The sequence below is a fragment of the Geotrypetes seraphini genome, chromosome 17, assembly GCF_902459505.1.
Source record: "Geotrypetes seraphini chromosome 17, aGeoSer1.1, whole genome shotgun sequence".
Classification (NCBI taxonomy): Eukaryota; Metazoa; Chordata; class Amphibia; order Gymnophiona; family Dermophiidae; genus Geotrypetes; species Geotrypetes seraphini.
Window position 1 is genome coordinate 38814862 of NC_047100.1, and position 25085 is coordinate 38839946.

Sequence of the window (25085 nt, forward strand, 5' to 3'; positions counted from 1 at the left end):
ATTCCACCACCAAAGATTCATGAAGGAGCTGAGGTTTTGCAAAACCTGGGAGAGGAACCACTCTGTACAAGTAGTCCAACTTTTTAGGAGCCACTGGAAAAGAGATAGGAGTTTCCAAATTCTTATAGAAAGTCTCTCTCAAGATGTCATGTAGCGGAAGCTTTAGGAGATCTTTAGGAGCCTGGTCATAATCTAAAGCTTCCAAGAACTGCTTGGAATGTTTAGAGTCCGCTTCCAGTGGAATGGAAAGATCTTCAGACATTTGGTGAAGAAACCTGGAAAAAGAGGACCACTCCGAAGTGGGACCTTGCAGAGAACATTGAGGTGAAGCTGAATCCGAAGAATCCTCATCATCATAAGTCTGAATCATGGATGGAAGGGGGACGGTGTCGAAGACCCAGTGTCGAAGCCTTGAGATGCTTGGTCTTACTAGTGGCCTTCCAGGACTGCACTAGAGGCGCCTCCCTGGGTGTTTATGTCGAGGACAACTGGTGCCGTGGAGTGGGATCGATCGACTCCTGTGTCAATGGTCTCCGCACCGGTGGAGCATCAAATGGAGGTGCGGTCAGTGTTATTTGCTCAGACTGAACCGTCATCTGGAGAGCCGGTGTCGACCTGGCCTAGATAGTTGGTGCCGACAAAGCCATAAGTTGAGTCGGCACCAGCATTTGAAAATATTCACCCAATTCCTCCCTAAGCAAAATGTCAATTTTCTGCTTAAGGGAAAGCACCGGTACCGCTGGCTTTTTTTTTCTGGTACTATTGGTGTAATACTCCAGTCCGGTGATGAGGAAACTGATGTCAAGGCACTTGCCGAGATCAGGACCGGGTGCTTACGGGACCTTTTTGAGAGTCGGCATGACTCGACTCATTGCCATCTTGACCTGTCCCAAATGGGGTAGGGGAAGGCTCTTAGCCAGCTTACTCACTGGAGGTTGCGACACCAGAGATGTCCCTGCCGGTGTCAATGTATATGATGTTGTCTTGGTCGGCGCTGTTGGTGTAGGTTAAAGAATGACACGGTGGATGTTACCTGCGGCTAGCCACGAGTAGCCACGGGTAACCTGCCAAAATGCTGGAGGGGTGAAAGGTGCTCACCGCAGGTACGGGGACAAGGCCATCCACCACCCCATGGAGCGGTGAATGGCCTTGTCCCCACATTTAAGGGAGGGAATGTGCACGATCACTGATCGCGCGCGGCCCCCTCCCGCCTTCCTACCTACCCGAATCTATTTATCTATCTCCCTCCCTCCCCCCTTATCTTTGCGGTGCATTTTAAGGTTGGAGATTTGTTGAAAGCCGCTGGAGCATATGTGCAGTCGCATGCGTATGTGGGCAGAAGCTTCTCGTCTGATGCAACTTCCGGTTGCGTCAGAGGAGAAGCTTTCGCCCACACACGCACGCGACTGCACGAATACTCCAGCGGCTTTCAACAAGCTAATCAAACCTTAAAACGCACCGGGAGGGAGGGAGATGCACGGACCGCACGAGGGGTGCCAAAGGGCAGTGAGGTGGCAAGAGGAAAGGGTGGATGCTACAGGGATGGGGCGGTGAAGGGGACAGATTTTTTCCCCATGTCATTCTCTAGTGTCAGTAGCGATGTTGGCTCCCCCTCCATAGCGACAGTAGTTTCTGTTGAAGAAGGCGGTTTTTTAAAGACCTCTTATGAAGAGAAGAACAGCAGGTACAGGTTTCCAGACGGTGCTTGGGCCCCAGACACTGGAGACACTAGCGATGTGGGTCAGTCACAGAGATGGGCCAAGCACAGCGACCACACTTTGCTGTGGGCATGATATCGACAGGAAGACCGCTTCGGCAAAATTGAAGTCAGAGACCAAGGTGGTACAACAGGCCCCACTGGGCTGAACCCACAAGAGAGAAAAATAAAGAGGTTTTTTTCCCAAAGGATAAACTAGCTAAAAGAAAAAATAAAGAATAACACAAAAATGACTAAAAAGTCAATGACGCGGGAAGGCACAAAAGTTTTCAATGGCCATTGAAATGTGTTTTCTTAGCTCCGCGGAAACTAAGAAACAGAGAGACCGCGCGCCTACATCGAACAGAAAGGCACGGAAAGGCACTTTCTAAAACTTAAAGTTACAATTCACTTTTCAAGTGTCTGTACTGGGGACGTGAGAATATGCTGCCTGCTTGTCCTGGGATAATTATTTATTTCATTTTTCCATTCCATTCTCCCCAAAGAGCTCAGAACAGGTTGCAGGTTAACATACATAATATACAGGGGAGATATGATTCAGACTTTTAAGTACTTGAAATATATTAATATAGAACAAAATCTTTTCAAGAGAAAGGAAAATGGTAAAAACCAGAGGGCATAATTTGAGGCTGAGGGATGGGAGACTCGAGAGCAATGTAAGGAAATTCTACGGAGAGGGTAGTGGATGCCTGGAATGTGCTCCCGAGAGAGGTGATGGAGAGGAAAACGGTGACGGAGTTCAAAAAAGCATGGGATGAACACAGAGGATCTAGAATCAGAAAATAATAGCAAATATTGAAGAACTAAGGCCAGTACTGGGCAGACTTGCACGGCCAGTATCTGTATATGGCCGTTTGGTTGAGGATGGGCTGGGAGGGCTTCAATGGCTGGGAAAGTGTAAATGGGCTGGATTGAACTTTAATGGAGACTTCTGTAGTTGGAACCTAAGCACAGTACCGGGCAGAGCTGTGGATTCTTGCCCAGAAATAGCTAGGAAGAAGAAACAAAATTAAATTGAATCAGGTTGGGCAGCTGGATGGACCATTCAAGTCTTTATCTGCCGTCATCTAGTATGTTACAGGTAATAGGTTACAATTTGCCAGTTACCGTGTAAGATCTTTCAATACAAGTTTTTATTCTAGCATGACACATACCAAGGATCTAGTACCAACATTCATTTCTTTGTAAAGAAGGTAAGACATCGGTCCATCCATCGTGGGCAGGGGAGTTAGGTAAAGAAGTATGTGTTTATTGCTTTCCTATCTCTTTATACTGTGGGCTAAATTCTATAAATGGTGTCCCGATTGTAGGCGGCTAACTACTGCCTAACCAGCCAATTGAGATGCACGTTTTTAAAAAGAAAACCTCCCAAAGCAAGCTGCCTACATTGTAGGTGCCTCCGGGAGCCTAAGAAGGCATGTAGGCCTGCCTAAAACTAGGTGTGGGCATGTCTTGGCCCAGATGTAGCCTTAGGTAAGCCTAGGCAGTCCTAAGCGCCTCCCTAGGCCCGCAGTAGATGCCTACAATGTAGATGCCACTGAGCTTATCGTAGCAAGGGATCTCCCTGCCACTATAAGTTTAACAGCCGCAGCAACCAGTCTTCCCTAAACATTGCTGGCAGAAGGGATGCCCCATGGAAATGGCCAATTGAAATCTTAAGCTACTCCCAGTGCATTTCAGAATGCACTGCGAATGGGACCTAAGATTCCGGTTGGCCCAGGTGCCTAAAGCCCCTCCAACGGGCATCCCTCCCACTGCCACCCCTGAACCCCCACCCAACACTGTCTGCAGCAGGAGGGATGCCCACTCCCTCCTGCCAGAACCCCCAAAACAACCCCCCCCCCCGCGATAGGCAGAAGGGATGCCCACTCCTTCCTGCCAGAAGGCCCTTTCCTAAACCCATGACACCACCCCCACCCTGGCATCCCAAACTCCTTCCCTTCCCCCAGTACCTTCTTTACTTCCTCTGGCCATCAGATCCACCTCTTCACAATGACGAGTGTTCCTAGTACATCTTGGGATGAATCAGGGAGATCCCTAAGGCCCTGATTGGCCCAGGAACTATAGGAGGGGCCTTAAGTGCCTGGGCCAACCAGAGTCTTAGGCCTCCTTCCCAGTTCTCTCTGTACACTTCCTGTCAGGGCAGTGATAAAAGCTAATATATGGTGTTTATGTGAGCTTTAAAAATGTATTTATTTTATAGTGGGAGACCAATGTGCATGTTTGCTTAGGGGAAGTGACATGGGAGGGGTTGGAGCCAAGAAAACAGGAAGTAGGAGGTATAAAAGAGTCAAAGTTTTAAATTTATATTCTTTAGAAAATAGGTAACCAATGAAATTGCAAATATAGTGGGGTGTTTCTTTTTGAAACCTATTAATTCAATCGCTGTATTCTGAATTGTTTGCAGACTTCTAAGATTGTTTATATGGGTATTACAAAAAATAATGTTACAATAATCCAATTTAGAAATTAATAGTGCGTGAATAAGAATATGCAGATTATGCTCTTGAAATAGTCCTCTAACTGCCTGTAACATTCTTAGTGTATAAAAACATGATTTAACTAATCCCGAAACTTGCCTTTCAAAATTTAATTGATAGTCAGCAATGAATTCCAGATATTTAAAGGTCAATGCTGATGAAATCTTCTGTCCAAGGATATTTATATTTATCCTTGGTTGAGGAGAATGGCCCATTTATCCAGCAAGACATAAACTTTTCAATATTGAAGACTAATTTATGATTGTTAAGCCATTTAGCTATTGTTATAAGTCCTTCACTAATAGGTTGTGCTGGTAGCCCTGGGTACCTAGACAAGAATTCAGCAGTGTATGTTTTATTTAAAGATGGTAATGCACGTTGTGGGCCTGCAGGAATGGGACTTGAAAGGACATTCTAAGGGCTAGCTGTATGTTTACTTCACAGGTGGGGGAAGGAAGTGGAATAGAACCCCTAACCTAACTGATACCTTCAATATATGAGGGGTGTTCAATAATCTATCTACCTCAGTAGGAAAGAAAAGAGTTTTCAAAAAAATTGTTTTATTTTTCGCTATAGACCCCTGATAGCTCCATACACTTCATCCACTTTTTCAGCAATTACTTTAACCCCTTTGAAAAGAATTCTTCTGTTTGACCTTCAAACCAGGACGTCACAGATTCCTTGACATCTTCATCACTTGAAAAACGCTATCCACGAAAGGATTTCTTCAAACCACGGAACAGGAAATAATCCAAGGGAGCCAGGTCAAGACTGTAGGGTGCCTGGTTCAGCTGCTGAAGCCCACATTCTCGGATGGCAGTCTGTGATTGTTGTGACAGGTACACCAGCGCATAGTCGTGAAAAAACAGCAAGCCTGCTGTGAGGTTTGGGGGGTTTTTTTTCCTCATTTTTTTCTCCTTGATTGACTCCCACAAAGCGATCATTTTTTTGACGTAACTCTCCCTGGTTATGGTTGCCTTGTGTGGCATGAACTCCAGAAGCAAAAATCAATCATTCCAGAAGACAGTTGCCATGACCTTGCCTGAAGATTTTTCTGTCTTGAAACATTTTTGGTGTGGGAATGACTTGTGCTTCCACTGCATTGACTCCATTTTGGACTCAAGATCTCTGTGATAGACTCAAGTCTCACCTCCAGTCACCACGATGAAAAAAAAATTCACTTGGTCTTCACTTGGTCTTGACAGCACTGGAACCTCGTAGCCTTCTGACATGGCATCATAATTCTTAGAACCTATCTTGCACTAACCTTGGACATGCCCAACTTTTCATGAATTATTTTCCAAACTGTACCTGCTGAGATGCCCATTTCTTCAGCTATTTGGGAGACCTTAATTTGTCTGACAAAATGAAATCCTTGACTTTCTTGCACATTTCTGTGGAAGTTGTTTCCATAGGTCGTCCAGTGTGAGGGTCATTTTCAGTGGAATCTTTACCCCACTTAAAATGCTTACTCCAAAATTTTACTCTGTAGGATGATTGGGCAGACTCACCGTAAACTGCAGTCATGCATCGCTTTTGGCTTTTTCCCTTATTTTGTGAGAAATTGTATCACTGAATGGTGCTCCAAATCTAGCAGTTTCTGATTTGATTTGCACAAGGACTCTCCTGACATCCTGTCTCTTGGAATGTTAGACTCACACTGAGTTACAACTGTACATGAGTAACTCCCCACCATCTGCAGACGCTCTGGCCAAGTTTTTTTAACATCAAAATAAAAACCTTAAGATCTGAACTAACAGTCCCCACTACCAACCTCAGGACCTACCCAGTTGCTCAATACAAAGACGGACCTAGGGTAGACATGTCCTGGAATTACTTTACTACTCTGTCCTGGCAACAATTCTGCAAATCTTACACAAAATACGCTGATTCCTACTGCAGACTAGACTGCTGCCCACCAAATATTATGAAAGTAGCTCCAGTCACTTTCAAAGCCAAGCTTTACAATTGGCTTTCCTCTCTACTACTGACTGGTACATTTCCTGAGGATCTAGGTCAGATTTTGATTACTCCAATTGTAAAAAACCCTAAAGAATCCACAAAGCTGACATCAAATTACAGACCTATTGCAAGCACTCCCTTATTTGTTAAGCTGATGGAAGGTTTGGTCAACCAGGACCTAGTAATGTACTTAGACAAATTCAACATACTACACAACAATCAGGCTTTCGATCGGGGTTTTGTACTGAAACAGTCATTGCATCATTGCTAGATTTCCTTCATAGCCTATTTAGTCAAAGTAAAAGTGCTCTAGTTCTGCAATTAGACTTAAGCAGTGCCTTCGATTTGGTTGACCATGCCATTCTGATTGAGTGTTTGGAGTCAATTGGCCTTTCAGGTAATGCGTTAAAATGGTTACAGGGGTTTTTGATTAAACGATGTTGTCTATAGTGATGATAAACAATCCAGCAGCTGGGTAAACTCTTGCGGAGTGCCGCAGGGCTCTCCCCTATCCCCAACATTGTTTAACATTTATCTCGCTTCACTAAGGAACCTATTGCAAAGCATAAAAGTCAAATTCTACATCTATGCAGACAATATCACTATTGTCATCCCCCTTACACCCCTTACATCCCTTTCATCTGAAACAAACAATCATCTGTCATTCATCCTGAAACAGATCGGATTATGGATGACAGAATTCAAACTAAAACTCAACTCGGACAAAACCAATTTTTTCTTAGCAAGCCCAAATGACAAAATTAAAGACTCAACAATTTTGGTGAATGGTCAGGCCTTCCCTATTGAAGATTCCTTAAAAATCCTAGCAATGACTCTGGACCGCCACCTTACCCTAAATATACACACGGATTTACTGGTTAGGAAATGCTTCTCGATATGGAAACTCAGAATCATCAGAAAATATTTTGACACAGACTCATTCCGCTTACTGGTTCAATCTTCCATTCTTAGCATACTTGACTACTGTAACATCATTTATTTGGGAACCTTCAAAAAAAAACCTCCAAAGACTCCGAATCATTCAAAATTCGGCAGTTCGACTGATTTTTGGGTTGAGAAAATGGTAACACATTAGCCCCTACTACCAAAAATTTCACCGGCTGCTCCTGGAAGCACGAGTTTTGTTAAAAAATTTTTGCCTTTGTTATAAATCAGTTTTTGGCCTGGCCCCTACGTACCTGGTTTCTCAATTTAATCTGGACAGTCCTATTAGGCCCACACGCAGAATTCACATGTTCTCCTTCCCATCCCGCTACAAAAGATTCCTGGACAGAACTCTTGCCTCCCAGGCAGGTAAATGGAACGACTGGCTGGGAAACATTATCATGCATCCTCATCCTACTTCAATTTTAGAAAAGCAATAAAAACTAATTTGTTCAATAGATTGTAACCTAAAAATCTTATAATGTATCACTGTACCTCAAATACGATGACTTTGTATTGTACCACTTCGCTGATTGTCCAGCACCTCTTATTGTAAACCGCCTCGAACTATCATGGCTTTGGCAGAATATAAAAAAATAAATTATTATTATTTATATGTCACAACATGCACAGACTTGTTTCAACATGCTTGCTACTTTCTTTCATACTCGGGTGCCTAAATTATTGAACGCCCCCCTTGCATATTATTTTGTGCTTTTTAATCCACTGTATGGGCCAGTTTATCCTGTCTTCAGAGTCTGCACTCATTCAGATTACCACACGCACTTACCTTGTAATCTAGATTCTTTAACACATACCGTATCTGTGGGATTGAAATGTTCTTTACTCAATGATCAGGAATTTTGCTGGGTTGTGGAAACTGATTTTGTCTCTGTCAGGATGACCCTATGTAAAGCACATTATCTCCCTGTTTTCCATGTAATTGAGTAATAAGGTGAATGTTCTTTCCTTGGTTCAGAAGTTGTTATGCAGTCTAAATGCCAAAATTTGTCTGTCTTGACTGGAATCCAATCTATGTCCAAATCCATCCATTTCAAAGTACAGTATTATAGTTCAAAAACATGATGAAATCAAGACTGAATAAAAGATACTGTGCAAATTTATAAGACTTTTATAAACTAAGCCATGCCTTACCTTCTTTATGTGATGAACTTTTGGCTACTCTTTCATCAGCTTTGCTGACGCTGAAATGTACAAAGAAATCAGCTTTTAGGTTTAGTATCATTAAATGATGCCCAAAATTAGATGCTGTTATGATCCGTGCCAAGCTAGTACACTTCTCCCTCCATATTCACGGGTTCAATTATTCATGGTTTTTAGCTTGCTGGCTCCCCCCCCCCTCAATTACGTCAACTTGCATAGTGAAATCGTTGATTCCAAGCGTTTACAGATTCCCAGCACTTTCCTCACCGTATTTTGACTCTCCTTCAGGAACAGGCCAGGTCTCCCATGATATTCGCGGATTCACCATATTCATGATGGTTTTTAATAGAAAACAGTGAATAGCATATGAAAAAGTTATTTGCGGTTTTTCTGTATTCGCGAGTCTGTTAATCCCTTATCACAGTGAATATGGAGGGAGAAGGTGTACACTTCCCCCTCCCCATTTGTGGTTTCCCTACTCGTGATTTCACATAATCGCAATTTTTTTTTTGCGGGGGGAGGAGGAAAAAAAAACAACCATATTTTTGTCTTCCCCCTGGCATCCCGGCCTTACCTGGTGGTCTAGCTGGTTTTTGGGGCAGGAGCGATCTTCCTACGCTCCTGCCCCGTGCAGATAGCCATTAGGAAATGGCTGTGGGGAGTTCCCGTAGTCTCTCTATAGACTATGGGAACTCCCCACAGCCATTTCCTAATGGCTATCTGCACGGGGAAGGAGCGTAAGAAGATTGCTCCTGCCCCAAAAACCAGCTAGACCACCAGGTGAGGCCGGGGAAGGCGGAAGGGAGGCGGGGATCAGAGCCGGATATTTGCGGTTTTTCGCCATTCATGGTCTGGCTCTGCCCCTATCCCCCGCGAATAACGAGGGAGAAGTGTATTCTGTAATGACAGCCCTGTGCAGATTGTCCTTTACCATATTTATTAATGATCTAGAGATGGGAATAACTAGTGAGAGAATTAAATTTGTTGATGACACAAAATTATTCAAAGTTGTTAAATCGCAAGAAGATTGTGAAAAATTACAAGAGGACCTTGTGAGACTGGGAAACTGGGCATCAAAATGGCAGGTGAGATTTAATGTGAGCAAGTACAAAGTGATGCATGTGGGAAAGAGGAGCCCAAACTATAGCTACATGATGCAGGGTTCAATATTAGATCCTTTTCTTGGGCAGTGACTCCTAAGTATCATTGTTGAGGATACGTTGAAACCCTCAACTTATTGTTCAGCAGCAGCTAAGAAGGCAAATAGAATGTTAGGAATTATCAGGAAAGGAATGGAAAACAAAGAGGAAAATGTTATAATGCCCTTGTTATCACTCTATGGTACAGCCGCAACCTGAATACTGTGTGCAGTTCTGGTTGCTGTATCTTACAAAATATATAGCGGAATTAGAAAAGGTACAGAAGAGAGCGACAAAAATGATAAAAGGGATGGGACAACTTACATAAGAACAAAAGAATAGCCTTAATGGGTCAGCCCAGTGGTGCATCAAGCCCAGTAGCCCGTTCTCACGGTGGCCAATCCAGGTCACTAGTACCTGGCCAAAACCCAAAGAGTAACAATAATCCATGCTACCGATCCAGGGCAAGCAGTGGCTTCCCCCATGTCTTTCTCAATAACAGACTATGGACTTTTCCTCCAGGAACTTGTCCAAACCTTTCTTAAAACCAGCTACACTATCCGCTCTTACCACATCCTCTGGCAACTTAACTAATCTCTTGAGTGAAAAAAAAATTTTCTCCAATTGGTTTTAAAAGTAATTTCCCTGTAACTTCATCGTGTGTCCCCTAGTCTTTGTAATTTTTGATGGAGTGAAAAATCGATCCACTTGTACCCGTTCTACTCCACTCAGGATTTTGTAGACTTCAATCATATCTCCCCTCAACCATCCCTTTTCCAAGCTTTCCTATGAAGAAAGGCTAAAGTGGCTATGGCTCTTAGAAACATGACAGATTAAGGCCCATTATATCCTCTTCTCTCTAAGAGGTCCAAAAAACCTTTCCCAGGCTTTCTTGAATTCAGACACAGTCTCTGTCTCCACCATTTCTTCCGTGAGACTATTCCATGCATCTACCACCCTTTCTGTAAAAAAGAATTTCCTTAGATTACTCCTGAGCCTATCACCTCTTAACTTTATCCTCTCATTCCAGAGTTTCCTTTCAAATGAAAGAGACTCAACTCATGTGCATTTTCACCACATAGGTATTTAAATGTCTCTCTAGAACAATGTTCTTCAACCACCGGTCCATGGACTGGTGCCGGTCCACAGAAATTTCCTGTTGGTCCACAGGGCCAGCATTTCCATCAGGCCCAAAACAGTGTTCTTCAACCGTCGCTCCACGATGTGATCGATGCGGTGTTACCTTTGAGCCAGCTTCCTCTTCCTCACTGATTCAGTGCACAAAGCCACGGGCAGTGGCTCCTACGCGTGTCCTGCGCCTGAACAGGAAGCCTTCTCTCTGACGTTGCAACATCAGAGGGAAGGATTCCAGATGAGGCACGGGATGCGCAAGGAACCGCTGCCCACAGCTTTGTGCACTGCATCAGTGAGAAAGAAGGAGCCGGCCTGAAGATAACTCCGGGGGCGGCATAAAATGACCAAGCGGGAGCAGGCCAGAAGGTAAGGCATAGCTTGGAGGGAGGGAGACAACAAAGGTAGGGGGAATGATTTTATTTTTGAATTTAGTGATTGAATTATGTCAATTTTGAAAATTTACATCTGCTGTCAGTGTGCTTTGTGTAGTTTAATGTTGTGGCTAACCATTATGTGTTGTTAATAAGATTCTATTGTGTATCTGTGAAAAATAAATGGAAAAAATAGTGTTACAATTAGTACTATTATGGGGGCGGGGTCTGGGGTGGAGATGGGCGGGGTCTGGCCCATGACTTATCCAGTGTTCTTCAACCGCTGGTCCATGGACTGATGCCGGTCCACAGAATAATTCTTTCATTTCTGCCGGTCCATAGGTGTAAAAAGGTTGAAAAACACTGCTCTAGAACAATGCTAATAATAACAATCTATAAATTAATTACTCCAAAAAAATGTTATTAGCCAAGTGGTAGAACTACCCATTGAAAAATCATTTAAATAAAGTGGAGAAAAAGCCTCAACTTAATTTCATATGCAGATGGCAACCCAATGAGTTTTTTCAGCCGTTCTTAATCTGTATCATGGGCAAAAAAACTCCACTACTTCTCAAAATGTAATCTTTCAAAATGGGAACATATTTCCCCACCGTGCACAGGGAACAGGAAAAAGAACCTTAAGGAAGGTTTCACTTATTTTCACAGCTGATGTTAAGGACCAGGATTGCGATCCAAAAGCGCAACGATCTTCCCACAATCACATTTTCGGCACTGAAGAGAAGGTAAGGAACCGGTGTCCAAATTAATTTAAATGTCTCTTCTATCATATCTCCCCTCTCCCGCCTTTCCTGCAAAGTATATATATCTTGAGATCTTTAAGTCTGTCCCCATACGCCTTATGATGAAGACCATGCACCATTTTAGAAGCCTTCCTCTGGACCGACTACATCCTGTTTATCTTTTTGAAGGTGCGGCCTCCAGAATTGTACACATTGTTCTAAATGAGGTCTCACCAGAGTCTTATACAGGGGCATCAATACTTATAGCTTGGAGAAGAGCGGGCTCAGGGAGGATATGATAGAGGTCTATAAAATACTGAGTGGAAGGTAGATGTGAATCGCTTGTTTACTCTTTCCAAAAATACTAGAACTAGGGGGAATAAGATAAAGCTATTCGTAAATTTAAAACAAACTGGAGAAAATATATCTTCACACATGTAATTAAACTCTGGAATTTGTTGCCAGAGAATGTGGTGAAATCAGCTTAGCAGGGTTTAAAAAAAGGTTTGGATAATTTCCTAAAGAGAAGTCCATAGGCCATTATTGAGATGGCTTGGGTAATTTACTGCTTATTCCTAGGATAAGGAGCATAAAATCTATTTTATTACTTGGGATCTAGCTAGGTACTTTTGGACCTGGGTTGGCCACTGTTGGAAACGGGATACTGGACTTGACGGAGCTGCGGTCTTCCAGTATGGCAACTCTTTATGTTCTTATTATTAGCTTCACTCCAACGAAGGAGCAATATTTAATTGATCCCTCTGTGGCTCTTCTCTATAGATGTTTCTACCACTGACTTAATCCTCAGATACACCACCCCGGGCTCCTATTGATTCAAAGCCCCAGGCTTTATGTGTGGCCTTCTCATCCGACCCGTGAGTGATATGATTAATTTTAAATAACTTATTTCCAATAGTTATAAATAGTTTAAATAACAATAATATCCAAGTGGTTTACAATATAATTAGTAAAATTGAAAAGAACTACTATTTTAAAAAATCCAAGAATACTGGACAAGTGGAGCTACTACAAAACACAGTGGTAAAACAACTTTAAGGGATTAAAATGTATGATCCTGTAACTGTTCTCGGGAAAGAAGAGCATTTTTAAACTAACCTGGTCAAATTCAAGATTCTTATATTGGTCCATATATGGCAGTCCATCTGGCATCACCAGAAGTAACATAGTAGATGACGGCAGAATGGTCCATCCAGTCTGCCCAACCTCCTGGATTGGATTTGACCTAATTTGGGTGAATGAGTAGAGAGTGTGCCAAGGGAGGGTAAAGGGGGAGGTCTATCCCGGGTGCAGGGACTTGGGGGTGCTGGAGTGGTTGTGGGGCTGCGGGTCGTATGTGCACGGCTGTCTGCCCCTGCCCCCCCCCCCCCCCCCGCAGACATCGACTTCCTGTTCCGGGGTGGAGGACCAGCAGAGCCGACAGTGGTGTGTATGCAGACTGTGGCCCTGCAACCACTCCATACACCTCCTTACTACCTGGAGGAAGGGGTGCTCTGTCCTGGGTAGCCAGTAAGCCAGGTATGCCACTGGTGTGGAGAAGAAGGAAATTTCTCTCACATAAAGGAAGGAGGGGAGTCGTTTTATAACAGGGCACCTATATGAGTACAATAGTCCAAAAAGGTGTCTATTCTAAGCCCATATTATAAGGGCAATATAAGCAGCTTTTACAAAAGCGCAGAAGAGGTTTTTAGTGCTGGCACACTGAATGCTCTGCACTGCTCCAGTGCAGTGGCATAGTAAAAGGGGAAGTGTCAGCCCTGGGCACTGTCTTGGCGAGGGCGCAGGCACCCCCCCCCCCCATAACTCTGTAACATTCCTGGTGCGAACAGCAACCCCCAATCTGCTGCTGTGCCAGCATTGGCTCTTCCTCTGATATCATTTCCTGGACCTGCGCCTAGGAAGTGATGTCAGAGGAAAAGCCGATGCTAGCCTGACAGCAGGTCCTGGGGGCTGCTACTCAAGCCAGGGACATTATAGTGGTACAGGGGAAGGGAAGGAACATTTGAAGGTGGGCGGAGAAGAGGGGTTAGGAGCTCCACCACCCAGGGTGTCACTGCTCGAATGGTCATAGAGTTCCTATAAACATCAGAGCAGCGCAAAGCATTCAGTGGGCTGGCCAGCGCTAAAAACCCCTTCGGCGCTTTTGTAAAAGGGGGAGGGTATATGCCTTCAAAAAACAGGCTCTCAGTAGCACCAGCCATGCACATGTTAATCCTACACCTTAACTGGCTGAAAATGCAACCACCTGTCTAATAATCCAATTTAGACAAACAGAAACGAAACTTGAAAAGTGTACTCTCATGGAAACAAGGGCTATCACATATCCGTTCCCTTTATTTACAGCTGGAGTTATGAAAAGGATTCCCATGTTTAGACAAAGGTTTACTCTCAGAACTGCCTGTCCCCTTTCAAAATTGCCAGAGGCATGCAACCAACAAAATGCATAGGTTTCCCATGGAGGGAAAGGGTGGTGCCAAAGGGGCAGGCCAGAACATGCTACCAAAGTTAAACTTGAGGATTTTATTATGAAATTTGTAATTTTCCTTCCTCTTGCTTTTCCCCACCTAATTTGCAGGTGCAACTGCAAAATGCAGAGAAAAGCTTCCAGGTGGCATTGGGAAAAGGGCTTTAATGTGTTCTCTAAAAGATGAGGGCAGCCAGTTCTTTGGATCAGGTACCCAGGATTTCCTGCCACATTGCTTTGGGTCAGCTGTCACTAATCTTGAGATTAGGGTTACCAGACATCTGGATTTCTCCGGACATGTCCTCCTCCTTTTTGAGGACATATCTGGGGGTCTGGATGGCTTTTCAAAACCCAGCACTTTGTCCGCGTTTTGAAAAGCCTCTAGCAACGAGCAACATCGGGACAGCATCTGCGCATGCAACACAGTGATATCACATGCAGGCATGTGACGTCATCACGTCACACCAGCGCATGAGTGGATGCAGTCCCGACGAGCAAACAGGTTGAGGGGGCGAGGCAGGGAGGGGAAGAATGGGATGGATCTGTGGGTGAGGCCAAGAGACCGGATTTTCACTTACAAAAATCTAGTAGCACTACCCGAGACTAATAAACAGAAATAAAACACAACCACCTGGAATGCGCTTCCAGAGGTTGTGATAGGACAGAGTACACTACGGGGTTTCAAAGAAGGATTGGATAAATTCCTGAAGGACACGGGGATTGAGGGATACAGATAGACGTAGAGATAGGTTATGAAAGGGTATAGATAGAAGGATAAGGGGGACTAAAAGGGTTTAGACAAGGACCACCTTACAGGTCAATGGACCTGATGGGCTGCTGCGGGAGCGGACTGCTGGGCGCGATGGACCTCTGGTCTGACCCAGTGGAGGCAACTTCTTATGTTCTTATGTTCTAATAAGATGATACCTTTGATTGGATTTACTTAATTCATTTTTGACTAGTTTTTGAAGATCAGAACCGTCTCCCTGATATTCAGCTGGAGTTGGGCTGTGCAGTGACTGCCAACACTGGTGATTAAACTGGATATTCAATGCTGGGCCACATCCAGCAAATGGCATTGAATATCCAGTTTCATTTCTGATTATGGCACTTTAAGGAGTTTAAGCCAATATTCAGCACTAACTGATTAAGTGCATGGAGGGGCATAATCGAAAGGAACGTCTAAGTCCGTTTTCATCCAAGTCGCAAGTCATCCAAAGTAAAAAAGGGCTTGGGATATATTTTCGAAAAATACGTCCAAATTTTTTTTTCATTTCGAAAATCGTCTAAGTATACGTCCTGCTGATCTGATTGTCCAAGCCACTAAATCCTTATACCACATTTTCGTCCAAGTCAAAAATGCCTAGAACAAGCCCTGTTGGACGTGGGAGGGGTCTGCAAAGTGATGGACTGAACACCCAGACATGGCACCTAAATAGTGGGGTACCTTACAGGGCACTGCTGAGAACTTCACAAAAAGGGTGCCATGTCTTCCATCTCACTACAGCTCCCCAAACTACCTCCAGAATCCTCTAGACCAGTGGTCTCAAACTCGCAGCCCGGGGGCCACATGCGGCCCGCCAAGAACTATATTGAGGCCCTCGGTATGTTTATCATATTCACAAAAGTAAAAATAAAACAGTTTCTTGATCATATGTCTCTTTAGCTATAAATGACAATATTATTACTAAGACAGCCAAAAGGAAAGATTTATAAACTATAAAGAGTTTTACCTCATGCAAAATTGTCATTTCTTTAATAAGACATTAACAATTTTTTCCTGAGGCCCTCCAAGTACCTATAAATCCAAAATGTGGCCCTGCAAAGGATTTGAGTTTGAGACCACTGCCCTAGACCCACTTATCTACCACCCCAAGAGCCCTTATGGCTGCAGGAGTCACTTATATGCTAGTAAAAAAGGGTTTTGGGGGTGTATAGGGGAATGCACATGTTTCAATATGGATGCAGTAATTACAGGGGCTTATGGTCATGGGTCCTCCTCTCTATGGGCCCCTACCCCACCCCCAAGACGGTTTAAGACACCTCTGTGCAGCACGACTAGGCTTTCCTATGTTAGGCTGCCAGGTGATGTTCTGGAGGCATAATTTTCAAGTTGTGATTAATATTTTTAGGGGGGGGGGTCAGTGATCACTGGGGTACTGTGTGGGGGTCTGTATTATGTGTTTGCAGTGCTTATTTGGTCACTTTAGGTGGGTTTTTGAGACTTAGACCATGTTTTAAATGGTCTAAGTTACAACATCCAAGTTCCATCTATGCTGTGCTGTATAACTTTCAGGCCCACGTACCGCCCAAATCCCGCCCTCGACACTCCTCCTGAAACGCCCCGTTTAGCTATGGTTGTTCAGCGGCACTATGAAGGCCTAGGTCGTTTAGAAATGCGTCCAAAACTCTGTTTGATTATCGGCACTTGGACGTCTTTTGTTTATGATCGTTCAAGTGCCGACTTAGGCCAGTTTTGGGACATTTTTCTCTTTTGATTATGAGCCCCTTAGTGTTTTAAAGATGAGCTGCAGAAATAGCAGGCCTATTTTAACTGTTAAACACAATAGTTACCATATGTCCGGATTTACCTGGATATGTCCCCTTCTTAGAGGACTCTCTGGGTGTCTGGGCAGTTTGTCTGGGTTTAGGAGTATGGGGCTTTGTCTGGAGGGCATCCCACATGTGTGACATCACATCCACGCACTTGTTCCTGATTCTTTTCTGTTCCTTCACAAACTACAGCTCCTCCATAATTTGTGTTTTCATTTTATCAGCCTGCCAGCAGCCCACTGCCACTTCCCGCCTGTGATTTTATAGACAAAGAGATCATGTAAATCGGGGGTGCCCACACTTCTTGGGCTTGTGAGCTACTTTCAAAATGATCTACCAACAATAAAATTAAAAAAAAAAACACGAAGCACACTGTACGCAGAGAAAATGTTAATTATCATTTATATCCCGGAGTTTTTTTCAAAGAGGTCAAGGCAGATAACTCTATGCAACGTCACCTCAGTAACAACCATACAAAAATAGAAAAATATACCCCCTCCCTTTTTACTAAATCACAATAGCAATTTTTAGCGCAGGGAGCTGCGCTGAATGCCCTGCGCTGCTCTCGACACTCGTAGGCTCCCTGCACTAAAAAACATATTGCGGTTTAGTAAAAGGGAGCCATAATGCAAAATATAGACAGCAGATATAAATTCTCAAAACGGACACATTTTGATCACTAAATTGAAAATAAAATAATTATTCCTACCTTTGTTGTCTGGTGATTTCATGAGTCTCTGGTTGCACTTTCTTCTTCTGACTGTGCATCTAATATTTCTTCCCTTTTAGCCTCCTGTATGCTTCCTCTCCTCCATACCTCATTCTCTCCTCTTTCTTTCTCCCTGCCTCCCTTTCTTTCTCTTTCTCTCCATGCCCCCTTTCTGACTCCCTGTTCCCCCTTTCTTTCTGTTTCCCTTCTTTCTTTGTCTCCTTGCCCCCCTTCTTTCTATCTCCCTGCCTGCCCCCTTTCTCCCTGCCCTCTCCAAAGCCACTAGGTTTGCCGCTGCTGTTGCCGCCATGGGGGAACAGGCCCCCAAGCCACCGCCACCCCAAGCACTCCCTGTACAAGCGTCGCGCCGACTAGCTTTCTGCTACCCGACGTCAATTCTGATGTTGGAGAGGAGTTCCGGGCCACCAGGCAACGATTGGCTGGCCCAGAACTTCCTCTCCAGTGTCAGAATTGACTTTGGGGAGCGGAATGCTGGTCGGTCCGACGCTTCTGGTGGGGGACGTCGGGGAGAGGAAGGCTGATCGCCCGGTAGATCGGGACAGCAACACGAGCCTATCATGGAGCCCAAGACGGGCTCCGTAATCGACTCGCTTTGCCTTTCCGATCTATCAGTCGATCGCAATCGACATATTGGGCACCCGTGATGTAAACACATGTTTCATAAAGGGGCCAATTTAGTATGCTGCATTAGCTGTTAAAGTGGTAGTCAGCTTGCACTAACAGTTGACATAGCGCCTCAGAAGTTAGCATGTGCTCATTTCTGCATTATCTTCTGTCAATAAAACCTAAATTTAAACACTTCTTTGCCAGCTAAAATTGTCCATTTGAGAGGCTGCCTAATGAAAGTCAGTAATATAGTACACACAACTGTACTTGGCATGGCAATTCTATCCCCAACATTCTTATCAGGCTGTGTACTTCTTTATATGCTGTACATACAAAGGAACATCTGTGATTTTTGAATTAAAGCAGAAAGGCCTATCAGGTTTTCTTTCTTCAAAGCACATTCTTAATCTCATACATCATTTTACTTTCTCACGCTTTTCTGTGTGTGACCTTGAGTGGGAATCCCATCAGTCTTGCTGCTACATTATATTTATTTTATGGTTTTATGTTTATTTGAGTTTGATATGCCACCTTTTCCTAGAGTTGGTCAAAGGGGTTTACATTTTAAAATCTAACAGATATGAAAGGAATACCATTAAAATCAGATAGGAAAGAGCTACATTCGTTCTTTTCAGACAAGAGAAGACAGCAAATCTAAACAATTTTCATGTGTGGGTCCTCGCAAGTGGAATAAGCTTCCGGGATATTAACGACAGCAATCTAGTTTGAGTAGTTTTACATTACATTACATTAGTGATTTTTATTCCACCTTTACCTTGCGGTTCAAGGTGGATTGCATAAGAAGTTATCTGGACATTTTCAGGAAAGTTACAAAGTAGAGCAGGTTACTTTGGGGGAGATGTTGAGGAAACATCTCTTCTGTAAGATGAAATATGGGACGATTTATAGTTTTTTTGATGCGAGGTGCTGGTAGCCTCTTTGTAATTTTAGAAATCTTTACATTATTATTACATAGAAACATGACAGCAGAGAAAGACCAAGTGACCCATCTAGTCTGCCCATCCGCAGTAACCATTATCTGTTTCTCTCTCCGAGAGATCCCACGTGCCTATCCCAGGCCGTTTTGAATTCAAACACAGTCTCTGTCTCCACCACCTTTTCTGGGAGACTGTTCCACGCATCTACCACCCTTTCTGTAAAAAAGTATTTCCTTAGATTACTCCAGAGTCTCACCTCTTAACTTCATCCTACGCCCTCTCATTGCAGAGTTTCCTTTCAAATTAAAGAGACTCAACTCATGAACATTTACATTACAAAGGTATTTAAACGTCTCTATCATATCTCCTCTCTCCCGCATTTCCTATGTTATAAGAACATAAGAATTGCTGCTGCTGGGTCAGACCAGTGTTCCATCCTACCCAGCAGTCCGCTCATGCGGTGGCCCCCAGGTCAAAGACCAGTGCTCTAAATGAGTCCAGCCTCACCTGTGTACGTCCCAGTTTAGCAGGAACTTGTCCAGCTTAGTCTTGAAAGCCTGGAGGGTGTTTTCCCCTACAACAGTCTCTGGAAGAACGTTCCAGCTCTCCACCACTCTCTGGGTGAAGAAGAACTTCCTTACGTTTGTACGGAATCTATCCACTTCAGAGAGTGCCCTCTCGTTCTCCCTACCTTGGAGAGTGTGAACAGTCTGTCTTTATCTACTAAGTCTATTCCCTTCAGTATTTTGAATTGTTTCGATCATGTATCCTCTCAGTCTCCTCTTTTCAAGGGAGAAGCGGCCCAGTTTCTCCAATCTTTCACTGTACAGCAACTCCTCCAGCCCCTTAACCATTTTAGTCGCTCTTCTCTGGACCCTTTTGAGTAGTACAGTGTCCTTTTTCATGTACGGTGAACAGTGCTGGACGCAGTACTCCAGGTGAGGGCGCACATGGCCTGGTACAGCGGCATGATAACCTTCTCCGATCTGTTTGTGATCCCCTTCTTTATCATTCCTAGCATTCTGTTCAATCTTTTTGTTGCCGCAGCACATTGTGCGGATGGCTTCATCAACTTGGGAGTTGATCAGAACTCCCAAGTCAATTTCCTGGGAGTTCTCTCCAAGTACCGCCGCGGATATCCTGTATTCGTGCATGAGATTTTTGTTACCGACATGCATCACTTTGCACTTATCTACGTTGAACCTCATTTGCCATGTCGATGCCCATTTCTCGAGCTTGATTATGTCACTGTGTAGATCTTCGCAATCCCCCTGTGTCTTCACTACTCTGAATAACTTCGTATCGTCCACAAATTTAATCACCTCACTCGTCGTACCAATGTCTAGATTGTTAATAAAGATGTTGAAGAGCACTGATCCAAGCACCGAGCCCTACGGCAACCCACTGGTGACACTCTTCCAGTCCGAGTATTGTCCATTTACCCCCACTCTCTGTTTCCTAAACTCCAGACAGTTTTTAATCCACTTGAGTATTTCACCCTCAATTCCATGGCTTGCAATTTTACGAAGTAGTCATTCATGTGGAACCTTGTCGAACGCCTTCTGAAAATCCAGATATACAACGTCGACCAGGTCGCCCTTGTCTATCCGCCTGTTTACTCCATTGAAAAAGCGCAGCAAGTTCGTCAGGCAAGATCTGCCTTTGCTGAAACCGTGCTGGCTAGTCCTCATTAAACCATGTCCGTCAAGGTGATCAATGATGCGGTCCTTTATCAGCGCCTCTACCATCTTTCCTGGTACTGAGGTCAGACTCGCTGGTCTGTAGTTTCTCAGATATCCCCTATATTGATGTTTGATTTGTTGTATTGTATGTGATTCTGTTTGTGTATGTACTTTACTTTGAACCGCCTTGGGAAAGGCGGGGTATAAATACATAAATACAAATACATTTTGTAGCGTCTGAGTCCACACAGGTCCAGATAGAAGAATAATTTAAGTATTGTCAAGATGAAAGGTTAGTTGAAGGAGGTGAGCTTTCAACAGAGACCTGAATTTAGGAAAAAAACACTATTCAAGATTTATTTATTTAAAAGATGGGGTAAATTGAGTTTTGGAACAATAAAGTAAAATGCTGAAGTTCTGGTGGATTCCCATTTTGACCGTTTGGGGCCTGGGAGGACTAGGCGATTTCCATCCAGAGAATAGAGGGCTCTGGATGGAGTATAGGAAATAACCAAAAAAGAGATGTAGAGTGGCTGGTCTGAGTGGAGGATCTTGTGCATCATGGTAAGGAGTTTAAAGATAATGTGAAACTGAACTGGGAACCACTGGAGTCTTAGAAAAAGAGGGGTTATGTGGTCGAACCAGCGTGCGTGGCATAGCATACAAATAGTGGTGTTTTTAAGGTTCTGCAAGCCTTAAGCCTTCCCTAAGATCCCCCTTTTGGCCTCAATATAATTTTTCTCCACCCCAGAAACTCCCTTTTGGCCTCCTTATCCCCCTCCTCTTTCCAGGGTCCCCCTACCCCTGTAATATCTCCTTAGGCACACTGATTCAGCCCTGCTACTCTTTTTTTTTTTTTCAGCAGGCAGACCCTGGGAATCTCAACCAGTCTGGTGTCACCAGTCAGGCTCCTCCTTCCATCCCCATGTCATTGTCTACTTTAGATATTATCTAAAATCTCAGCTTTATTGATTTTCTTTATTAAAAACAGTCCCCAAAAAATTTTTTTTATATAAATTAGTAAAGTGCTCAGTCCATATAACCATTAGTGCAAAGATAACATGCTACAGTGGTTAATCTTGGGCCATCATAAACTTTATTGCCCCTTTACCAACCTCCTATCAGATAAAAAGTATATATGATTCTCTACTTTAGGTCATCTTTGGCCTAAACCAGCCAAGGAAATTGTCTTAAGTTTCAAGTTTATTTAAAAATTTGTTATACCACCTAAACAGGCTTCTAGATGGTGTACATTAATCAATAAAAACATTCAAGTTAACAAACATATTTGGGGGACAATTAACTAAACAGACAGACTTATACAAAAGGAAAAAAAAGGGTCAAACTATAATGTTATAGGAAAGAAACACTGAAGGAGAGAACAAAAGGTAGGGGAAAGGCTAAAAGACAGGAACTCAAATTGTCCTTAGATTGTCCTTAGAAGGGCAGTTGCTATTAAACAGCATTTTTAAAAGAGTAGGGGCTACTCGAAGGCTTCTTTGAATAAGGTTTTTAATTTGGACTTAAACTGGTTTAAGTTTGTTTCTTCTCTTATGTGATTGGGTATGGAGTTCCAGAGGGAGGGTGCAGTGACCAAAAAGTTGTTTAAGCGCATGGTATTGATATTTTTAGAGAGGGGATATTAAGATGTTGTGTAGCAGAGCGGAGTGACCTGAGGGGGGTATAGGGTATAAGAAATCTGTTTCTGAATTCCGGTTGGTTACAAGTTCTAGTTTTGAATGTAAGTAAAAGAATTTTATAAGTGATTCTTGGCTTTTTTTTTTTCCCCAGTGACATTTTGAAGCTGCCAACTGGACTAGTCCTCCTAACATCTTCCAAATCAGGTTCTTAAACATTGAATGGTTTACTTTTCCTCAGGATAAACTGAAGGTAACAAAAATGTATTTGTTCTCAAGATCCATCCATTCATTCTAGCATTCATAGTGCACTTATTTCTAGAAGTACTCCCCTCCCCCCAAAAAAAACCCCAAACCAGGAGACTTTTGCCATTACAAATAATCAAACTGTTAATTTTCCCCCATTTTACAAAACCGTGAAAGCAGTTTTTAGCGCAGCCTGGTGCGCTGAATGCTCTGTGCTGCTCCCAATGCTCATATAGGTTCTATGAGCATTGGGAGCAGTGCAGAGAATTCAGCATGCTAGGCTGCGCTAATAACCACTTCTGTGGTTTTGTAAAGGGGGGAGGGGGGTTAGTTAATTTTCTCAAGAAATAGTAAGCTCCATGTTATGCTGTTCAAAATTAGAATTTATTGAAAAGCCTGGCAATGATAAACCATTATTAGAAGTAAAAGCTTTTAGGGCTATAAAGAACTTTTCATGAGAGGGCAGAGCTTGACCAAGATGGCAGTTTGAGGCGTTCGGGGAGACGCCGTCATAGAGGATCTAACAGTTTTTTTATTTTCTACCTGATGGTTAAAAGAAAATCAAAGCTCCGGGTGTTCCGGGATGCATCTTCAGTACAGACCAGCCCGATGGATGTCTTCGTCGAGTGAGGCTCGAGAACACCACAGCAAGGGACTTCCTCGGCTGGAGAATGAGTGCAGGCTGAAGCGCAGGAGTTCTCCTTCGAGGGCGCCACTCTGTCCCCGGATGAGCCCACTCCACCGACCCGCCCCAAGGCAGCAGAAGAGGCGTCGGCCCAGGACATTTTCCTGCCGGTTGTGCAGAGCGGAGGTACCGGCTCTGGTTTGAGGCAGGAGAAGCTGTCTGGTTTGTCATCGCAGCACTCGATGGGGGGAGCACAGCCAGCTCACTCTGGATTCAGGTACTTTGACGGCAACAGGGCTTTCTGGAACTGAGTTTTTGCCCCTACAGAGACCTGAGGTAATCAATTTGGAATGCTATTACCAATTTGCAAGTCTCACTGGGGAACCAAATACAGCAATTTTCTACACAGTGTACTAAAGTAATATCAGAGAATTTAGAACTTAAAAATAAAGTTACTACTTAGGAAAATAAGACTGATGATTTGGAAGTCCGGATGAAATCTTTGGAAGTGCAAGCTTAACTTGGGTTAAAGACAGTGAGAGTTTACATTTCAAACAAGAAATATTGGAAAATTCCATCAGGAGATGTAATCTGCGGATCATTAACTTTCCCAAAGTTTATCCAATAACTGCTTTAGTTATGTTTAAAAGATACATGAATGAGATTTTGAAGGTGCCAGAAACCTCTTATCCACTTCACTCTAAGATATATTACCTTCCAAAGAGAGTTAAGTCTCAAAGTCCAAACCAGCAGAATTTATCTGCTGATAGTCTGGACCTAACTAATTTCCTTGAGAAGTCGGAGACTGAGGTTCAGGGGCTTCTGCAACACTGAAGGTACAGTTTGCCATTGATTCTGATAGAGAATGGATGTTAAAGTTGTTTTTTAAATATAAAGATGTTCCATTTTTGACTAACACTATCAGAATGTTTCCAGATGTATCTCGTTATACCCAGAAAAGATGGAAACAATTTCTTATTTTGAGACCACAGGTCACTCAGATGGGGGCAACTTTTATTCTACGATTCCCCTGTAAATGTGTATTGGTTTATAAGGAGGACAGGTATGATCTCTATTATCCACAGCAGTTATCTAAATGTATATCTTCTAAGAGCAATTCTTGATTAACCATGAGTAAGGCAGGCTCTTAGATAGCTAAGGAAGAATAGTTTAAGAGCAATCAGACTCCATTCTTATTTTCCTCTTTACCATTTGCCTATTTATTTAAAATTTCAGCTTATCACTAGCTCCACCTTTATTTAATATTGTGGACTAACTATACTTTGTAATATTTTGTTTAAATTCCTATATTTTGATCCTATGGCTGATGGTGATTACATTGTATTTTTCTTTCGTTTGAAATTGTAAAATTGTCAAATGTTAAAACTAATAAAAATTCAAATTGTAAAAAAAAAAATAACTTTTCATAAGAACATAAGAATAGCCTTACTGGGTCAGACCAATGATCCATCAAGCTCAGTAACCCGTTCTCACGGAGGCCAATCCAGGTCTCTAATACATGGCCAAAACCTAAGGGAGTAGCAATATTCCATGCTACCAATCCAGGGCAAGCAGTGGCTTCCCCCATGTCTTTCTTAATAAGACTATGGATTTTTCCTCCAAACCTTTCTTAAAAACAGCTACACTAGCTGCTCTTACCACATCCTCTGGCAACGCATTGCAGAGCTTAACTATTCTCCTATTGGTTTTAAAAGTATTTCCCTAGTCTTTGTAATTTTTAACGGAGTGAAAAATCGATCCACTTGTACCCGTTCTATTCCATTCAGGATTTTGTAGACTTCAATCATCTTCCCTCAGCCGTCTCTTTTCCAAGCTGAAGAGCCCTAACCGTTTTAGTCTTTCCTCATACGAGAGGAGTTCCATCCCCTTTACCATCTTGGTCGCTCTTCTTTGAGCCTTTTCTAGCGCCACTA

At 43.2% G+C, this 25085-nt stretch overlaps 1 long non-coding RNA gene across 1 annotated transcript in view; it reads left to right on the plus strand.

The window, feature by feature from the left end:
- LOC117351156 overlaps nt 1–24476 on the plus strand; it is a 58163-nt gene extending 33687 nt beyond the window's left edge. Inside the window, exons 2-4 of the long non-coding RNA XR_004537343.1 lie at nt 11579–11655; nt 22435–22533; nt 23084–24476. This is a non-coding gene — a long non-coding RNA (uncharacterized LOC117351156). The remainder of the gene's footprint in view (nt 1–11578; nt 11656–22434; nt 22534–23083) is intronic.
- The last annotated feature ends 609 nt before the right edge of the window (nt 24477–25085 follow it).